Genomic DNA, 12,500 nt, shown 5'->3' on the forward strand with positions numbered 1-12,500 from the left:
GCGTATTGCCTTATTCACAGCGGCGTATTGCCTCTATTTACAGCGGCGTATTGCCTTATTCACAGCGGCGTGTTGCTTCTACTTACAGCGGCGTATTGCCTTATTCACAGCGGCGTATTGCCTCTATTTACAGCGGCGTATTGCTTCTATTCACAGCGGCGTGTTGCTTCTGCTTACAGCGGCGTATTGCCTTATTCACAGCGGCGTATTGCCTCTATTTACAGCGGCGAATTGCCTTATTCACAGCGGCGTGTTGCTTCTACTTACAGCGGCGTATTGCCTTATTCACAGCGGCGTATTGCCTCTATTTACAGCGGCGTATTGCCTTATTTACAGCAGCGTACTGCTTTCAGTTACAGCGGCCCATTTCCAGAGTTCCAGCGGCGTATAGCTTCATGTTGTAGCGCCGTACTGCTTCATCTTCTAGCAGCGTATTGCCGGAGTTCTAGCAGCATATTCCTTATATTATTAGAACAATGTAGCTGAAATAACCAATTATCCCATACGAATGCCACCTGAAAATAATACATGTGATTTAAAAGTAAAAAATTAAAATATAAATTTTTTATTTTATTAATAAGATACGAATAATATAATACAATATCAACATATTGTATTATTTCAACCAATTACATGTTGTTTTATTGACAATGCCCAACACCGGCATCCCAATATCCGCACAAATCCACAGACATGGTTCGAACGAAAAAAAAAAAAGGGACAGAGGGAATCTCGTTAATCCAAACACGCGCATCGCAAACATATCCGGGGACGATCTACCTAACAGTACAGACCAAAACTGACTCCCGCCGTTTACCCGCACGACCGATAGAACACGATTAGTACACGTCGAAATATAACTCGGAACATTATTTCTCAATAACTCGATAAATACTCATCCGAGCGCTTTCATACTTGATATTTGTCTTCAAAATGCTTTACCACACGATGATCTAATATTTATAATTGTCCGAGTAAGCCGGAAAGATAAGTTTACTCTTGGCGGTCGGAGCAATATTTCACAAAAACTGGAGCAATACGCGTCCGAGAGCATTGAAACTCGAGAAATATTGATGACAAGCGGTATCGTGCGTGGATATAACGATTAAAGTCGTGCGGGAGCTCGGGGAGAAAAGTTTACTCTTGGCGGTTGGACTTAGAAAAATTTCGCTCGAGCTCCTTCGCACGGCGATTCGACGCGCCTCGGCGCGCGAACGATTCGTTCGAGCGGCCGAGCAAGCGATGCGCTCCGAACATTATTCTCAGTTTATTCGATAAATACTCATCCGAGCGCTTTCATACTTGATATTTGTTTTCATTATGCTTTACCACACGATGATCTAATATTTATAATTGTCCGAGTAAGCCGGAAAGATAAGTTTACTCTTGGCGGTCGGAGCAATATTTCTCAAAAACTGAAGCAATACGCGTCCGAGAGCTTTGAAACTCGAGAAATATTGATGACAAGCGGTATCGTGCGTGGATATAACGATTAAAGTCGTGCGGGAGCTCGGAGAGAAAAGTTTACTCTTGGCGGTTGGACTTAGAAAAATTTCGCTCGAGCTCCTTCGCAGGGCGATCCGACGCGCCTCGGCGCGCGAACGATTCGTTCGAGCGGCCGAGCAAGCGATGCGCTCCGAACATTATTCTCAGTTTATTCGATAAATACTCATCCGAGCGCTTTCGTACTTGATATTTGTCTTCGAAATGCTTTACCACACGATGATCTAATATTTATAATTGTCCGAGTCAACCGGAAAGATAAGTTTACTCTTGGCGGTCGGAGCAATATTTCTCAAAAACTCGAGCAATACGCGTCCGAGAGCTTTGAATCTCGAGAAATATTGATGACAAGCGGTATCGTGCGTGGATATAACGATTAAAGTCTTGCGGGAGCTCGGGGAGAAAAGTTTACTCTTGGCGGTTGGACTTAGAAAAATTTCGCTCGAGCTCCTTCGCACGGCGATACGACGCGCCTCGGCGCGCGAACGATTCGTTCGAGCGGCCGAGCAAGCGATGCGCTCCGAACATTATTCTCAGTTTATTCGATAAATACTCATCCGAGCGCTTTCATACTTGATATTTGTCTTCCAAATGCTTTACCACACGATGATCTAATATTTATAATTGTCCGAGTAAGCCGGAAAGATAAGTTTACTCTTGGCGGTCGGAGCAATATTTCTCAAAAACTCGAGCAATACGCGTCCGAGAGCTTTGAAACTCGAGAAATATTGATGACAAGCGGTATCGTGCGTGGATATAACGATTAAAGTCGTGCGGGAGCTCGGAGAGAAAAGTTTACTCTTGGCGGTTGGACTTAGAAAAATTTCGCTCGAGCTCCTTCGCAGGGCGATCCGACGCGCCTCGGCGCGCGAACGATTCGTTCGAGCGGCCGAGCAAGCGATGCGCTCCGAACATTATTCTCAGTTTATTCGATAAATACTCATCCGAGCGCTTTCATACTTGATATTTGTCTTCGAAATGCTTTACCACACGATGATCTAATATTTATAATTGTCCGAGTAAGCCGGAAAGATAAGTTTACTCTTGGCGGTCGGAGCAATATTTCTCAAAAACTCGAGCAATACGCGTCCGAGAGCTTTGAAACTCGAGAAATATTGATGACAAGCGGTATCGTGCGTGGATATAACGATTAAAGTCGTGCGGGAGCTCGGAGAGAAAAGTTTACTCTTGGCGGTTGGACTTAGAAAAATTTCGCTCGAGCTCCTTCGCACGGCGATCCGACGCGCCTCGGCGCGCGAACGATTCGTTCGAGCGGCCGAGCAAGCGATGCGCTCCGAACATTATTCTCAGTTTATTCGATAAATACTCAGCCGAGCGCTTTCATACTTGATATTTGTCTTCGAAATGCTTTACCACACGATGATCTAATATTTATAATTGTCCGAGTAAGCCGGAAAGATAAGTTTACTCTTGGCGGTCGGAGCAATATTTCACAAAAACTGGAGCAATACGCGTCCGAGAGCTTTGAAACTCGAGAAATATTGATGACAAGCGGTATCGTGCGTGGATATAACGATTAAACTCGTGCGAGAGCTCGGGGAGAAAAGTTTACTCTTGGCGGTTGGACTTAGAAAAATTTCGCTCGAGCTCCTTCGCACGGCGATCCGACGCGCCTCGGCGCGCGAACGATTCGTTCGAGCGGCCGAGCAAGCGATGCGCTCCGAACATTATTCTCAGTTTATTCGATAAATACTCATCCGAGCGCTTTCATACTTGATATTTGTCTTCGAAATGCTTTACCACACGATGATCTAATATTTATAATTGTCCGAGTAAGCCGGAAAGATAAGTTTACTCTTGGCGGTCGGAGCAATATTTCTCAAAAACTCGAGCAATACGCGTCCGAGAGCTTTGAAACTCGAGAAATATTGATGACAAGCGGTATCGTGCGTGGATATAACGATTAAAGTCGTGCGGGAGCTCGGAGAGAAAAGTTTACTCTTGGCGGTTGGACTTAGAAAAATTTCGCTCGAGCTCCTTCGCAGGGCGATCCGACGCGCCTCGGCGCGCGAACGATTCGTTCGAGCGGCCGAGCAAGCGATGCGCTCCGAACATTATTCTCAGTTTATTCGATAAATACTCATCCGAGCGCTTTCATACTTGATATTTGTCTTCGAAATGCTTTACCACACGATGATCTAATATTTATAATTGTCCGAGTAAGCCGGAAAGATAAGTTTACTCTTGGCGGTCGGAGCAATATTTCACAAAAACTGGAGCAATACGCGTCCGAGAGCATTGAAACTCGAGAAATATTGATGACAAGCGGTATCGTGCGTGGATATAACGATTAAAGTCGTGCGGGAGCTCGGGGAGAAAAGTTTACTCTTGGCGGTTGGACTTAGAAAAATTTCGCTCGAGCTCCTTCGCACGGCGATCCGACGCGCCTCGGCGCGCGAACGATTCGTTCGAGCGGCCGAGCAAGCGATGCGCTCCGAACATTATTCTCAGTTTATTCGATAAATACTCATCCGAGCGCTTTCATACTTGATATTTGTCTTCAAAATGCTTTACCACACGATGATCTAATATTTATAATTGTCCGAGTAAGCCGGAAAGATAAGTTTACTCTTGGCGGTCGGAGCAATATTTCACAAAAACTGGAGCAATACGCGTCCGAGAGCATTGAAACTCGAGAAATATTGATGACAAGCGGTATCGTGCGTGGATATAACGATTAAAGTCGTGCGGGAGCTCGGGGAGAAAAGTTTACTCTTGGCGGTTGGACTTAGAAAAATTTCGCTCGAGCTCCTTCGCACGGCGATCCGACGCGCCTCGGCGCGCGAACGATTCGTTCGAGCGGCCGAGCAAGCGATGCGCTCCGAACATTATTCTCAGTTTATTCGATAAATACTCATCCGAGCGCTTTCATACTTGATATTTGTTTTCATTATGCTTTACCACACGATGATCTAATATTTATAATTGTCCGAGTAAGCCGGAAAGATAAGTTTACTCTTGGCGGTCGGAGCAATATTTCACAAAAACTGGAGCAATACGCGTCCGAGAGCTTTGAAACTCGAGAAATATTGATGACAAGCGGTATCGTGCGTGGATATAACGATTAAAGTCGTGCGGGAGCTCGGAGAGAAAAGTTTACTCTTGGCGGTTGGACTTAGAAAAATTTCGCTCGAGCTCCTTCGCAGGGCGATCCGACGCGCCTCGGCGCGCGAACGATTCGTTCGAGCGGCCGAGCAAGCGATGCGCTCCGAACATTATTCTCAGTTTATTCGATAAATACTCATCCGAGCGCTTTCATACTTGATATTTGTCTTCGAAATGCTTTACCACACGATGATCTAATATTTATAATTGTCCGAGTAAGCCGGAAAGATAAGTTTACTCTTGGCGGTCGGAGCAATATTTCACAAAAACTGGAGCAATACGCGTCCGAGAGCATTGAAACTCGAGAAATATTGATGACAAGCGGTATCGTGCGTGGATATAACGATTAAAGTCGTGCGGGAGCTCGGGGAGAAAAATTTACTCTTGGCGGTTGGACTTAGAAAAATTTCGCTCGAGCTCCTTCGCACGGCGATCCGACGCGCCTCGGCGCGCGAACGATTCGTTCGAGCGGCCGAGCAAGCGATGCGCTCCGAACATTATTCTCAGTTTATTCGATAAATACTCATCCGAGCGCTTTCATACTTGATATTTGTCTTCAAAATGCTTTACCACACGATGATCTAATATTTATAATTGTCCGAGTAAGCCGGAAAGATAAGTTTACTCTTGGCGGTCGGAGCAATATTTCACAAAAACTGGAGCAATACGCGTCCGAGAGCATTGAAACTCGAGAAATATTGATGACAAGCGGTATCGTGCGTGGATATAACGATTAAAGTCGTGCGGGAGCTCGGGGAGAAAAGTTTACTCTTGGCGGTTGGACTTAGAAAAATTTCGCTCGAGCTCCTTCGCACGGCGATCCGACGCGCCTCGGCGCGCGAACGATTCGTTCGAGCGGCCGAGCAAGCGATGCGCTCCGAACATTATTCTCAGTTTATTCGATAAATACTCATCCGAGCGCTTTCATACTTGATATTTGTTTTCATTATGCTTTACCACACGATGATCTAATATTTATAATTGTCCGAGTAAGCCGGAAAGATAAGTTTACTCTTGGCGGTCGGAGCAATATTTCACAAAAACTGGAGCAATACGCGTCCGAGAGCTTTGAAACTCGAGAAATATTGATGACAAGCGGTATCGTGCGTGGATATAACGATTAAAGTCGTGCGGGAGCTCGGAGAGAAAAGTTTACTCTTGGCGGTTGGACTTAGAAAAATTTCGCTCGAGCTCCTTCGCAGGGCGATCCGACGCGCCTCGGCGCGCGAACGATTCGTTCGAGCGGCCGAGCAAGCGATGCGCTCCGAACATTATTCTCAGTTTATTCGATAAATACTCATCCGAGCGCTTTCATACTTGATATTTGTCTTCGAAATGCTTTACCACACGATGATCTAATATTTATAATTGTCCGAGTAAGCCGGAAAGATAAGTTTACTCTTGGCGGTCGGAGCAATATTTCACAAAAACTGGAGCAATACGCGTCCGAGAGCTTTGAAACTCGAGAAATATTGATGACAAGCGGTATCGTGCGTGGATATAACGATTAAACTCGTGCGAGAGCTCGGGGAGAAAAGTTTACTCTTGGCGGTTGGACTTAGAAAAATTTCGCTCGAGCTCCTTCGCACGGCGATCCGACGCGCCTCGGCGCGCGAACGATTCGTTCGAGCGGCCGAGCAAGCGATGCGCTCCGAACATTATTCTCAGTTTATTCGATAAATACTCATCCGAGCGCTTTCATACTTGATATTTGTCTTCGAAATGCTTTACCACACGATGATCTAATATTTATAACGGTCTGGGAACGCTAGGAAGAAAGTTTACTCTTGGCGGTTGGACTTAGAAAAATTTCGCTCGGTCGGAGTTGCTCGCAATGCGCCCGGAACATTATTCTGAGTTTATTCGATAAATATTCATCCTAAAGCTTTGATACTTGATATTTATTGTTAGAATGCGTTATTATACAATGATCTAATATTTATAATGGTCTGGGAACGCTAGGAAAAAAGTTTACTCTTGGCGGTTGGACTTAGAAAAATTTCGCTCGGTCGGAGTTGCTCGCAATGCGCCCGGAACATTATTCTGAGTTTATTCGATAAATATTCATCCTAAAGCTTTGATACTTGATATTTATTGTTAGAATGCGTTATTATACAATGATCTAATATTTATAATGGTCTGGGAACGCTAGGAAAAAAGTTTACTCTTGGCGGTTGGACTTAGAAAAATTTCGCTCGGTCGGAGTTGCTCGCAATGCGCCCGGAACATTATTCTGAGTTTATTCGATAAATATTCATCCTAAAGCTTTGATACTTGATATTTATTGTTAGAATGCGTTATTATACAATGATCTAATATTTATAATGGTCTGGGAACGCTAGGAAAAAAGTTTACTCTTGGCGGTTGGACTTAGAAAAATTTCGCTCGGTCGGAGTTGCTCGCAATGCGCCCGGAACATTATTCTGAGTTTATTCGATAAATATTCATCCTAAAGCTTTGATACTTGATATTTATTGTTAGAATGCGTTATTATACAATGATCTAATATTTATAATGGTCTGGGAACGCTAGGAAAAAAGTTTACTCTTGGCGGTTGGACTTAGAAAAATTTCGCTCGGTCGGAGTTGCTCGCAATGCGCCCGGAACATTATTCTGAGTTTATTCGATAAATATTCATCCTAAAGCTTTGATACTTGATATTTATTGTTAGAATGCGTTATTATACAATGATCTAATATTTATAATGGTCTGGGAACGCTAGGAAAAAAGTTTACTCTTGGCGGTCGGAGCAATATTTCTCAAAAACTCGAGCAATACGCGTCCGAGAGCTTTGAAACTCGAGAAATATTGATGACAAGCGGTATCGTGCGTGGATATAACGATTAAAGTCGTGCGGGAGCTCGGAGAGAAAAGTTTACTCTTGGCGGTTGGACTTAGAAAAATTTCGCTCGAGCTCCTTCGCACGGCGATCCGACGCGCCTCGGCGCGCGAACGATTCGTTCGAGCGGCCGAGCAAGCGATGCGCTCCGAACATTATTCTCAGTTTATTCGATAAATACTCAGCCGAGCGCTTTCATACTTGATATTTGTCTTCGAAATGCTTTACCACACGATGATCTAATATTTATAATTGTCCGAGTAAGCCGGAAAGATAAGTTTACTCTTGGCGGTCGGAGCAATATTTCACAAAAACTGGAGCAATACGCGTCCGAGAGCTTTGAAACTCGAGAAATATTGATGACAAGCGGTATCGTGCGTGGATATAACGATTAAACTCGTGCGAGAGCTCGGGGAGAAAAGTTTACTCTTGGCGGTTGGACTTAGAAAAATTTCGCTCGAGCTCCTTCGCACGGCGATCCGACGCGCCTCGGCGCGCGAACGATTCGTTCGAGCGGCCGAGCAAGCGATGCGCTCCGAACATTATTCTCAGTTTATTCGATAAATACTCATCCGAGCGCTTTCATACTTGATATTTGTCTTCGAAATGCTTTACCACACGATGATCTAATATTTATAACGGTCTGGGAACGCTAGGAAGAAAGTTTACTCTTGGCGGTTGGACTTAGAAAAATTTCGCTCGGTCGGAGTTGCTCGCAATGCGCCCGGAACATTATTCTGAGTTTATTCGATAAATATTCATCCTAAAGCTTTGATACTTGATATTTATTGTTAGAATGCGTTATTATACAATGATCTAATATTTATAATGGTCTGGGAACGCTAGGAAAAAAGTTTACTCTTGGCGGTTGGACTTAGAAAAATTTCGCTCGGTCGGAGTTGCTCGCAATGCGCCCGGAACATTATTCTGAGTTTATTCGATAAATATTCATCCTAAAGCTTTGATACTTGATATTTATTGTTAGAATGCGTTATTATACAATGATCTAATATTTATAATGGTCTGGGAACGCTAGGAAAAAAGTTTACTCTTGGCGGTTGGACTTAGAAAAATTTCGCTCGGTCGGAGTTGCTCGCAATGCGCCCGGAACATTATTCTGAGTTTATTCGATAAATATTCATCCTAAAGCTTTGATACTTGATATTTATTGTTAGAATGCGTTATTATACAATGATCTAATATTTATAATGGTCTGGGAACGCTAGGAAAAAAGTTTACTCTTGGCGGTTGGACTTAGAAAAATTTCGCTCGGTCGGAGTTGCTCGCAATGCGCCCGGAACATTATTCTGAGTTTATTCGATAAATATTCATCCTAAAGCTTTGATACTTGATATTTATTGTTAGAATGCGTTATTATACAATGATCTAATATTTATAATGGTCTGGGAACGCTAGGAAAAAAGTTTACTCTTGGCGGTTGGACTTAGAAAAATTTCGCTCGGTCGGAGTTGCTCGCAATGCGCCCGGAACATTATTCTGAGTTTATTCGATAAATATTCATCCTAAAGCTTTGATACTTGATATTTATTGTTAGAATGCGTTATTATACAATGATCTAATATTTATAATGGTCTGGGAACGCTAGGAAAAAAGTTTACTCTTGGCGGTTGGACTTAGAAAAATTTCGCTCGGTCGGAGTTGCTCGCAATGCGCCCGGAACATTATTCTGAGTTTATTCGATAAATATTCATCCTAAAGCTTTGATACTTGATATTTATTGTTAGAATGCGTTATTATACAATGATCTAATATTTATAATGGTCTGGGAACGCTAGGAAAAAAGTTTACTCTTGGCGGTTGGACTTAGAAAAATTTCGCTCGGTCGGAGTTGCTCGCAATGCGCCCGGAACATTATTCTGAGTTTATTCGATAAATATTCATCCTAAAGCTTTGATACTTGATATTTATTGTTAGAATGCGTTATTATACAATGATCTAATATTTATAATGGTCTGGGAACGCTAGGAAAAAAGTTTACTCTTGGCGGTTGGACTTAGAAAAATTTCGCTCGGTCGGAGTTGCTCGCAATGCGCCCGGAACATTATTCTGAGTTTATTCGATAAATATTCATCCTAAAGCTTTGATACTTGATATTTATTGTTAGAATGCGTTATTATACAATGATCTAATATTTATAATGGTCTGGGAACGCTAGGAAAAAAGTTTACTCTTGGCGGTTGGACTTAGAAAAATTTCGCTCGGTCGGAGTTGCTCGCAATGCGCCCGGAACATTATTCTGAGTTTATTCGATAAATATTCATCCTAGAGCTTTGATACTTGATATTTATTGTTAGAATGCGTTATTATACAATGATCTAATATTTATAATGGTCTGGGAACGCTAGGAAAAAAGTTTACTCTTGGCGGTTGGACTTAGAAAAATTTCGCTTCGGTCGGAGTTGCTCGCAATGCGCCCGGAACATTATTCTGAGTTTATTCGATAAATATTCATCCTAGAGCTTTGATACTTGATATTTATTGTTAGAATGCGTTATTATACAATGATCTAATATTTATAATGGTCTGGGAACGCTAGGAAAAAAGTTTACTCTTGGCGGTTGGACTTAGAAAAATTTCACTTCGGTCGGAGTTGCACGCAATGCGCCCGGAACATTATTCTGAGTTTATTCGATAAATATTCATCCTAGAGCTTTGATACTTGATATTTATTGTTAGAATGCTTTATTATACAATGATCTAATATTTATAATGGTCTGGGAACGCTAGGAAAAAAGTTTACTCTTGGCGGTTGGACTTAGAAAAATTTCGCTCGGTCGGAGTTGCTCGCAATGCGCCCGGAACATTATTCTGAGTTTATTCGATAAATATTCATCCTAGAGCTTTGATACTTGATATTTATTGTTAGAATGCGTTATTATACAATGATCTAATATTTATAATGGTCTGGGAACGCTAGGAAAAAAGTTTACTCTTGGCGGTTGGACTTAGAAAAATTTCGCTCGGTCGGAGTTGCTCGCAATGCGCCCGGAACATTATTCTGAGTTTATTCGATAAATATTCATCCTAAAGCTTTGATACTTGATATTTATTGTTAGAATGCGTTATTATACAATGATCTAATATTTATAATGGTCTGGGAACGCTAGGAAAAAAGTTTACTCTTGGCGGTTGGACTTAGAAAAATTTCGCTCGGTCGGAGTTGCTCGCAATGCGCCCGGAACATTATTCTGAGTTTATTCGATAAATATTCATCCTAGAGCTTTGATACTTGATATTTATTGTTAGAATGCGTTATTATACAATGATCTAATATTTATAATGGTCTGGGAACGCTAGGAAAAAAGTTTACTCTTGGCGGTTGGACTTAGAAAAATTTCGCTTCGGTCGGAGTTGCTCGTAATGCGCCTGGAACATTATTCTGAGTTTATTCGATAAATATTCATCCTAGAGCTTTGATACTTGATATTTATTGTTAGAATGCGTTATTATACAATGATCTAATATTTATAATGGTCTGGGAACGCTAGGAAAAAAGTTTACTCTTGGCGGTTGGACTTAGAAAAATTTCACTTCGGTCGGAGTTGCACGCAATGCGCCCGGAACATTATTCTGAGTTTATTCGATAAATATTCATCCTAGAGCTTTGATACTGGATATTTATTGTTAGAATGCTTTATTATACAATGATCTAATATTTATAATGGTCTAGATACGATAGAAAGATAAGTTTACTCTTGGCGGTTGGACTTGAAAAATGTTCAAAGTACCGAGATAGTATATGAAAAGTTGAATATTTTGTGTTAAATATCCTGGAAATATAAATATTTATTGTGTTGTACAAAAAAATTTTTCATGCAAAAATTTTTCTAAGTCCCAACAGCCCCGCCGGACGGGCTGTTGCCGCGGCGGTTTGCACCCATAAGCGCGCGTGCTATTCACCGCGCGGCGCCGGCGTCCTTGCCGGCCGTTCGGTATCCTTAAGAGACTCGACGGTTCGGCGAGTCGGGCGGTTCAGCGCGCGCTTGGGGCTATTCTACGATCTCGGTCGAGAAGCAGTTCACGGCGCCTCGAGACTTCGGTCTCGACTGTTTCGTTCCGTACTTCGTTTCGAACTTTTCTCTACACAGCATTGCCACGGGTCGGTGTCTAAGACCGAATGGCCCTTATGTGGCGAGCCTCCCATCGAGGAGGTTGGTGACTTGTATGCACTGATGTGTATACTCGTACTAACTGAGCATCAACTCTTCTATCCGAGCTAAAAGTTTGAGATAGTTATGGAAAGATGTTTGAGAGAAACTAAAACTAGAAAGAAGTCAAACTTCTTGTTTGCAGAGAAACGAAAAGTAAATAAAATGAGGTTGGCTTTCGGAGGGGCATTGTTACACCCAGAGCCCAGCATGCGTCCTGTCCGCGCTTCCTCGGCACTTGTGTCGATTGTCCAGCGCCCGTGGTTACGTGCTACGTGGGATACTCGTGCTACCAGATGTTAGCTCAACCTGAGAACGCAAGGAAATATAAGAATTTGTTCTCGAGAGAAACCCAAAAGGGAAATATTAAACATGAATTTTATGCACTACAAGTAATGATTTGTGATGTTATGAGAAAAATATAAACCGAGAACGCAGGAATATCTGGCAAAAATGAATTTGTTCGAGGTTAAGAAAGAAAGGAAAAGAAGGAAGGTGGCAATATGATATAAACTCGTTCGAAAGGTTCTCTGAGAATTCGAACGAGTAAAAATGAATTTATACAAAACTTAAGAGAGAAGAGAGATTGAGGGAGGAATATGATATAAACTCGTTCGAAAGGTTCTCTGAGAATTCGAACGAGTAAAAATGAATTTATACAAAACTATAAGAGAGAAGAGATTGAGGGAGGAATATGATATAAACTCGTTCGAAAGGTTCTCTGAGAATTCGAACGAGTAAAAATGAATTTATACAAAACTATAAGAGAGAAGAGATTGAGGGAGGAATATGATATAAACTCGTTCGAAAGGTTCTCTGAGAATTCGAACGAGTAAAAAGGAATTTTTATACAAAACTATAAG

The sequence above is a fragment of the Lasioglossum baleicum genome, unplaced genomic scaffold, assembly GCF_051020765.1.
Source record: "Lasioglossum baleicum unplaced genomic scaffold, iyLasBale1 scaffold2002, whole genome shotgun sequence".
NCBI classification, from domain to species: domain Eukaryota; kingdom Metazoa; phylum Arthropoda; class Insecta; order Hymenoptera; family Halictidae; genus Lasioglossum; species Lasioglossum baleicum.